Below are 8648 nucleotides of genomic sequence, written 5' to 3'. Positions count from 1 at the left end.
AGGAAACCTCAGGAGGCTGAAGAAATTTGGCTTGTTACCTGAATCCCTCACAAACTTTTACAGATGCACAATTAAGAGCATCCTACCGGGCTCTCCAGAGGGTGGTGCGGTGTGCACAACGGATCACTGGGGGCAAACTACCTGCTCTCCAGGACAACATCAGCACCCGTTGTCACAGGAAGGCCAAAAGATCATCAAGAACAACAACCACCTGAGCCACAGCCTGTTCACCCCGCTACTATCCAGAAGGTGAGGTCAGTACAGGTGCATCAAAGCTGGGACAGAGAGACGAAAAATAGCTTTTATCTTGAGGCCAACAGGCAGTTAAACATCCGTCACTAACACAGAGAGGCTGCTGCCTACATACAGACTTGAAATCATTGGCCACAATCACTTTAATAATGCCACGTTAATAATGTTTACATATATCTTGCATTACTCATCCCATATGTATACAGTGAGCACCATAATTCATTGGACAGTAACCATTTTTTTGTTATTTTGGTTCCAGTATTCTAGAACTTTGAGTTGGAAAGGATACAACGACAATGAGGGTGAAGTGCAGACTGACAGCTTTAATTTGAGGGTATTTTCATACATCAGATGAACCGTTTAGAAATTATAGAAGCTTTTGTACATAGTCCCCCCTATTTTCGGGCATCAAAAACCATTGGACAGTTTAGCATAATGTAGAATAAAGTAATTATTGTTAATATTCGGTTGCATATCCTTTGCATGCAATTACTGCTTGAATTCTGAGATGCATCGACATCACCAGACACTGGGTATCTTCCCTGGTGATGCTCTGCCAGGCCTGTACTGCAGCCATCTTCAGTTCCTGCTTGTTTTGGGGACTTATTGCCTTCAGTCTCCTCTTCAGCATGTAAAATGTATGTTCAATTGGATTCAGATCCGGTGATTGACTTGGCCAGTCAAGGTTTTTCCACTTTTTGGCCATCAAAACCGCCTTCGTTGCTCTAGCAGTATGTTTAGGGTCATTGTCTTGTTGCATGATGATGTGCCTTCCAATGAGTTTGGAGGCATTTGTTTTATCTGAGCAGGTAAAATATTTCTGTAGACTTCAAAATTAATTGTTCTACTTCTATCTGCAGTCACATCATCGATGAAGACAAGTGAGCCTGTTCCACTGGCAGCCATACAGGCCCAAGCCATAACACCCCCTCCACCATGTTTCACAGATGAGGTGGTATGCTTTGGATCATGGGCATGTCTTTTTTCTCTCCACACTTTCCTCTTTCCATCACTCTGGTACATGTTAATCTTTCTCATCTGTCCACAATACTTTTTTTCCAGAACTCTTGGGGCTCTTTTAGGTGCTTTTTTAGCAAACTGTAATCTGGCCTTTCTGTTCTTCAGGCTTATCAGTGGTTTGCATCTTGTAGTGTACCCTCTGTAGTCCTGCTGGTGTAGTCTTCTATGTATGGTAGACTTTGACACATCTACACCTGCATCCAGGAGAGTGTTTTTGATCTGTTGGGCTGTTGTCAGGGGGTTTTCTTCACCATAGAGAGTATTCTGTGGTCATCCACTGCAGTGGTCTTCCTCAGTCTACCGGGTCTTTTGACATAATTGAGTTCCAAATTGAAGATTTGTCATAATTTAAGAACCAAATTGTTGACTTGGGCATGCCAAGGGTTTTTGCAATGTTCCTGATTGATTGATTTTCATTTCTGAGCCTTATGATGGCCAGATTCATTTGCATCAACACTGCTGTCTTCCTCATGTTGTCACACCCCAACAACAACCTACAAAGGCAATAGCAAAGTCTAGAATCAATACTATTCAACAACAGCTCTCCTGCATTTACTAACGAGACAAATGAATACACCTGACTAACGACACACATCTGTGAAGCCAATTCAACAAATACTTGTTGTAACTTAAAATGGGGGGACCATGTACAAAAGGTGCTGTCATTTCTAAACGGTTCATCCGAAATGTATGAAAATACCCTCAAATTAAAGCTGACAGTCTGCACTTCACCCTCATTGTCATTGTATCCTTTCAAACTCAGTGCTAAAGTACAGAACCAAAATAACAAAAAAAATGGTCATTGTCCAATGAATTATGGCGCTCACTGTTATCCTGTATATTTATACCATCTATTGCATCTTGCCTATGCCACTCTGTCATCGCTCATCCATATATTTATATGTATATATTCTTATTCCATCTCGTTACTAAGATTTGTGTGTAGTAGGTAGTTGTTGTGGAATTGGTAGATATTACTGCCCTGCCGGAACTAGAAGCACAATCATTTCACTACCATCTCAATAACATCTGCTAACCATGTGTATGTGACCAATAAAATGTGATTTGATTTTGATTTGATTTGAGCTGTTTTTGCCATAATATGGACTTTGTCTTTTGCCAAATAGGGCTATCTTCTGTATACCACCCCTACCTGCAGCAAACACTGAAACGGGAATGTTTTTTTATCTTCATTCAAAGACTCAATCATGGACACTCTTATTGATTTTTGTGGCTGCTCTTGTTGTCTCTACCTTCTTACCCTTTGTGCTGTTGTCTGTGTCCAATAATGTTTGTACCATGTTTTGTGCTGCATCCATGTTGTGTTGCTACCATGTTGTTGTGATGTTGTGTTGCTGCAATGCTATGTTGTCGTCTTAGGTTTCTCTCTATGTAATGTTGTCTCTCTTGTCGTGATGTGTATTTTTTCCTATATATATTATAATTTTTAATTCCAACCTCCGTCCCCGCAGGATGCCTTTTGCCTTTTGGTAGGCCGTCATTGTAAATAGGAATTTGTTCTTAACTGACTTGCCTTGTTAACCTTTATTTAAATACTTTTTTTAATGTAATAACTTGTCACAATACAACTGATTGGCTCAAGCGCATTAAGGAAAGAAATTCCACAAATTAAATTTTAAGAAGGCACCTGTTAATTGAAATGCATTCCAGGTGTCTACCTCATGAAGCTTGTTGAGAGAATGCCAAGAGTGTGCAAAGCTGTCATCAAGGCAAGAGGAATGTCAAATCTAAAATATATTTTTATATGTTTAGCGCTTTTTTTTGGTTACTACATGATTCCACATGAGTTATTTCATCATTTTGATGTCTTTACTATTGTTCCACAATGTAGAAAATAGTAAAAAAGAAAAACCCTTGAATAAGTAGGTGTGTCCTAATCTTTGACTGGTACTGTAACGGTTTTCTTCCTGGGAAGGAGAGGAGGACCCCATAGGGGAGGGTCTGGGTGGGCGTTTGTCCACGGTGGCGGCTCTGGTCGCCGGACGTGGACCCCACTCCAACACAGTCTTAGTCCGCTTACTTAGCATCCCTTGAGTGGCGACCCTCGCCGCCGACCTTGGCCTAGTATCCTTAACAAAGGGCCCCACTGGACTGAGGGGCAGCTCCGGAGTGAGGGACAGCTCGGGACTGAGGGGTAGCTCAAGACTGAGGGGTAGCTCAAGACTGAGGGGTAGCTCAAGACTGAAGGGTAGTTGAAGACTGAAAGGTAGCTCAGGACTGAGAGGTAGCCCAAGACTACTAGATAGCTCAGGCAGGTTGACGGCTCTGGCAGATCCTGGCTGAATGGTGGCTCTGGCGGATGCTGGCTGAATGGCGGCTCTGGCGGATCCTGGCTGACTGGCGGCTCTGGCGGATCCTGGCTGACTGGCGGCTCATGACAGACGGGAGACTCTGGCGGCTCATGACAGACGGGACACTCTGGCGGCTCATGACAGACGGGAGACTCTGGCGGCTCATGACAGACGGGAGACTCTGGCGGCTCATGACAGACGGGAGACTCTGGCGGCTCATGACAGACGGGAGACTCTGGCGGCTCATGACAGACGGGAGACTCTGGCAGCTCTGGACAGACGGGAGACTCTGGCGGCACTGGACAGATGGGAGACTCTGGCGGCTCTGGACAGACGGGAGACTCTGGCGGGTCTGGACAGACGGGAGACTCTGGCGGGTCTGGACAGACGGGAGACTCTGGCGGGTCTGGACAGACGGGAGACTCTGGCGGGTCTGGACAGACGGGAGACTCTGGCGGCTCTGGACAGACGGGAGACTCTGGCGGCTCTGGGCAGACGGGCAGCTCAGGCGGCGCCGGGCAGCTCAGGCGGCGCCGGGCAGACTGGAGACTCCGGCTGCGCTGGAGAGGAGGAAGGCTCTGGCAGCGCTGGACAGGCGAGGCGCACTGTAGGCCTGGTGTGTGATGCCGGCAATGGTGGTACTGGGCCGGGGACACGCACCTCAGGGCGAGTGCGGGGAGCTGCTACCGGAGGGCTGATGCGTGGAGGTGGTACTGGATAGCCCGGACCATGCAGGCGCACTGGAGCTCTTGAGCACCGAGCCTGCCCAACTTTACCTGGTTGAATGCTCCCGGTCACCTTGCCATTGCGGCAAAATGGAATAGCCCGCACTGGGTTGTGCAGGTGAACCGGGGACACCATGCGCAAGGCTGGTGCCATGTACGCCGGCCCGAGGAGACGCACTGGAGACCAGATGTGTAGAGCCGGCTTCATGGCACTTGGCTCGATGCCCACTCTAGCCCGGCCGATATGAGGAGCTGGTATGTACCGCACCGGGCTATGCACCCGCACTGGGGACACCGTGCGCTCCACAGCATAACACGGTGCCTGCCCGGTCTCTCTCGCCCCTGGTAAGCACAAGAAGTTGGCGCAGGTCTCTTCGCCATACTCCCCCCCCCCCCAAGACATTTTTGGGGCTGACTCTCGGGTTTCCATCCACGCCGCCGTGCTGCCTCCTCATACCGGCGCCTCTCCGCCTTCGCTGCCTCCAGCTCTTCTTTGGGGCGGCGATATTCTCCTGGCTGTGCCCAGGGTCCTTTACCGTCCAATTCGTCCTCCCATGTCCATTCCTCTTTGCGCTGCTCCTGCTGCCGCTTCTCCTGCTGCACCTTGGGGCGGCTACACTCCCCTGGCTTAGCCCAGGGTCCTCTCCCGTCGAGGATTTCCTCCCATGTCCAAGAGTCCTGTGTCTTTGGCCGCTGTTGCTGCTGCCCGTTACCACGCTGCTTGGTCCTTGGTTGGTGGGTGATTCTGTAACGGTTTTCTTCCTGGGAAGGAGAGGAGGACCAAAATGCAGCGTGGTTATTTATAAACATCTTTAATGAAAGATGAAAACGTGAACACTATACAAAATAAGAAAACGTGGAAAAACCGAAACAGTCCTAACTGGTGCAAAACACAGAGACAGGAACAATCACCCACAAGATACCTAAAAGAATATGGCTGCCTAAATATGGTTCCCAATCAGAGTCAACGATAAACACCTACCTCTGATTGAAAACCACTCCCGGCAAGCATAGACTTACCTAGAACACTCAACTGAACACAACCCCATAGACTACAAAACCCCTAGACAAAACAAGACACATAAATCACCCATGTCACACCCTGGCCTAACCAACATAAAAGAAAACACAGAATACCAAGGCCAGGGCGTGACAGGTACTGTAAATAATTTATTATAATTTACCGATTTCTCAGTTATTGATCCCGGGAAAGGGGAGTGGTTTTGGGCGGTAAATCCCTGTAAATCTCGGTAACCAGGTTCCCGCCATACAACCCTAGTGTGTTTTTCCACAAAGTGGATTTGATTGAATTCTATCATCACCTTAGCTTAACTACTGCTGTCAGTAGGTAAGATATCTCCCTCTTTATGTTGTGTTGCTGAACTGTCATTTATCCTGATATCTTTATTGATTCACTTGATAATTATTGTATTATACAGTACATGTAGCTGTGTTACTACATCTGTATCATAGTGATATGTATCTTAATTGTATAACCTGTTTCGAGAGAAGTTCAGAATCCATAGTTCATTTTTGATTAATCCAAATGGAATGTTAATATGATTGGTGTTTGTGTGACATGTTGGAATGCCCATTAAAAAGCTTAAACTAATATTAACCCTTTCAGTGATACTGTAGCTAGATCCTGTTTTCTCTCAACATATTTTGTGACAATGAGCTCAGCAAACAAAGACCAACTGCTAAATGACCAGGGCCTGTATTCATAAAGCATCTCAGTCAGAGTGCTAATCTAGAATCAGGTCCCCCCCTGTCTACATACTCATATTTATTATCATCTAAGAGGATAAACTGATCCTAGATCAGCACTAGATGTTTTATTAGATGCACTATACTCAAAGATAGATGCACTATTGTTTAGATGCACTATACCATCTATTGGCGTTTTAATTTAACCATCTTTTGATCTTATCGAACAGTATCTAAATTGGTTCTAAGAAACGAGGCTTTTTGCAGCGTGTCTCATACGTGCTGCATTGTTTCTCAGTGCTTTTGAACATCCATTTTATATTTTTTCAAACTTTAGTTTCCTTTTCACCAGCTCTCATTTGAAGGAGTCAAATAGCAGGTATTAACGGTCTCATCAGGGAGAGAGATGACAGTAGATCTTCTGTTATTATACCTACCCGAAATGGCTGAAAGATTGCACTTGTGGAGGGGGAGCTGTCATTGGTTGAACTCAGTCAAATAAAAAAAATCTGCACGGGAATGGCTCAGTATCTATCTCCATCTCTCTAGCTCTGTTTCTCTCTGTCTGTCAGTCTGTCTCTTTGAGTCTGTCTGTATGTTTGTCTGCCTGCCTGTCGGCGTCTGTCTGTTTCAGACAGACACAGACAGACTGATATAACTACCGGTTGGCGATGCTCATATCTGGATTGGTTCATACCAACTCACTTCTCCGGAGAGATTAATTATTATATATTTTTTTCATGTCGGGAGCTCTAAATCCAGCTGAGAATAGCAGAGCAAGATGAAATTACTATTGTTGCTTCCTCTAGACTCTCCCGTTTCATATGCAAGTGGAGCTGTGACTTTCACAGGCACAGGAAATCGTTCCTTTGTCTGGATTGGCAAGAAAATGTGACACATCACACCCTATGCAAATGTGGGGGCTGAAACCTGACACTTCAAGTCAGCTCTGCTAAGAGAGTGGGAGTGGAGAGACCACAAATATGACTTTCTGGCACTATAAAGCACAGGACCCTATGACATTCACAGAGCGCTTTGTACATCCAAATGTCGGTCGGAAGAGGTCCAGAACCACATCTAAGAGGTACTTGATGGTGAAATCAAGTAAACGAAGTTGAAGCAACGTGAATGAAGCTCCATCTTCGAACAATGACTGATATTAGTTACACTTGTCTTTGATAAATTACATTGTTGATAATAGTGGAGAATAAATAAAGCAGTTTTTATACTATGATAGATTCTTGAGAGTTATCAAAAAATGACGCGCGGGCTAGACAATGTACGGTATGCCTAATTTAAAGCTGAAAAATTCTCACGTTTCGAGTACCACCTCCGGAGGTCGCAGGCAAGACTGGCCTTAGTCACCCCCTCCAAGCAGTCAACAGAATTCTCTTCAAACGAAATGCTCCTACAGTAAAAATCTTCATAGCAGTGCAATGTTTTTCGAAACAGATGAAATATTTAAGCATATTTTACATTGTATTATGTTTTTAGTCTGTGCTTAGTAGCATAGGCTATATGCTGCGAGTGCTCACATGTGGAACACATGGAATTGTGGTTATTCTACAGTTTGGCAAATGTAGTTGTTCGAAATGTAGTTGCTGTTACATCATTTACGCAGCAGCATACAATACGTTTTTGGACTCACTGTTGTGCTGTGCTCACTACAACAGGAAGGTGGTGCGACGGTCCTCGTGGTCAAACTTTGTCGTCAAAGTCTGGCATTCTCTGGATGAGGTCATGTTGGATTGACAGCATAGCCATTGTATTCAAACGTTTCCGATCTGTTTCTGTTGCATGTGAACGTTTTTATTTTAAGCTTGGAAAAGTGACCCTTTCAGACAGATGTTTCAAATCCTTCAACTCAGATTTGGACCACACACCCTCTCCACCGTATGGCAGGCAGGGGAAGCAAAAATAGTGAATGCTTTGCGACACTCACAGTTAGCCACTGATTCCTTCCGAAAACCACTCATTGTGAAATTTGCGATCTCCGACTTGTTGTGTAATGTTTATGTCCAATGGCCGATGAGGACCGATACGTTTTATCTGTACATTTCTCTTCATATGAGAATGATTGAAAATCATTTGCCACAAGATTGTCTATGTGATTCATGATGATGACTGCTTATCTTGCTCGCTAGCTAAGATTTGGAAAGTATGGCGTTGGCATGATCAGTGCAGTCAAAGCTACGCTAGATATAATGTGAATTGACCTAATTTTATCTGTGGCCAATGACCTTGAGCCTTCTTGGATGGGCACTTCTACTGTAAATCTATGGCATCACCCAAGGGGGATTGAACTGCCTAGCTCTCCCTGTAGATTCTGTGGTGATGTAATGTTCAGATAAGTGACTGAACACTGAGCCAATCATGGCGCAACTAGAGAAGATTACCAACGCCTAAGCTCTGTGCTTTCACTGGCTGCCCATCCACCACAGAAAGCACTGAGCTAGGCTGGAACACCTGCATTTTGGAGTTGCCTTACTCAAGAAAGAGACCATGTTTGTATGCAGCTTGGGGAATTTGCTTGGGGAATTTTGTGCTTGGGGAATTTTGTCCTGGTCACAAATGTCTAAGAAATTAATTGGTCCGCAAAAGTTAGTTACTACTTTTATGTGAAAGAATGAGG

This window comes from Oncorhynchus tshawytscha, linkage group LG28, assembly GCF_018296145.1.
Source record: "Oncorhynchus tshawytscha isolate Ot180627B linkage group LG28, Otsh_v2.0, whole genome shotgun sequence".
NCBI classification, from domain to species: Eukaryota; Metazoa; Chordata; class Actinopteri; order Salmoniformes; family Salmonidae; genus Oncorhynchus; species Oncorhynchus tshawytscha.
The sequence above is the reverse complement of the archived record's forward strand: the minus strand, read 5'-3'. Positions refer to the sequence as shown.